Source organism: Penaeus monodon, chromosome 32, assembly GCF_015228065.2.
Source record: "Penaeus monodon isolate SGIC_2016 chromosome 32, NSTDA_Pmon_1, whole genome shotgun sequence".
NCBI classification, from domain to species: Eukaryota; Metazoa; Arthropoda; class Malacostraca; order Decapoda; family Penaeidae; genus Penaeus; species Penaeus monodon.
Genome location: NC_051417.1, coordinates 31,572,104 through 31,572,736, shown reverse-complemented (window position 1 = coordinate 31,572,736; position 633 = coordinate 31,572,104).

Below are 633 nucleotides of genomic sequence, written 5' to 3'. Positions count from 1 at the left end.
ACTGACATTTATTTTCATACGGGGGGGGGGGGCGCCCAGGATAGGCTTTTTATCTTTTATCATAACTTTACACCTGCTACGACCACAGAGGTATATATTTTACTTCAGCAAGCTTACTCCGCATATCATTAACTATGCTGACAGATACAGGCATTGTAGCTTTAGAGTTTTAGATACTTTACATAATGTGAAATAATAAAAAAAAAGATAATTAATATGTTAGTGGTACAATTTCATGTAATTTTATAACCTAACACTCGACACCAGACACTTTTTTTCTGGGAGGCTTTTAGATAATATGTAATCTTTAATTGACCAAAAAATAAAAGTATCTTCGTGAAATAGTGATTCTATATTAATTTTCTAATGGAGATTTGTACTCTTAAGTAGTATCGAATTTAATTTCTATGAAAAAAAATAATAAAAGAAATGTGATAATCAAAATAGTCTCGCAATTTATATGTTAAGTGAATGCAATAGTGCTAATTTACCTGGATTCGTTGGATACTTTTGTCTACGTTGTTTTTAGTTGATCTGAAGCGTTGATGTGTAAAATGTAAACACGAAATAGGGGTTGCACGATCCAGGATGCATAAAAGATTTATTTCTTTTATGATGAAAGACGAAATTGTG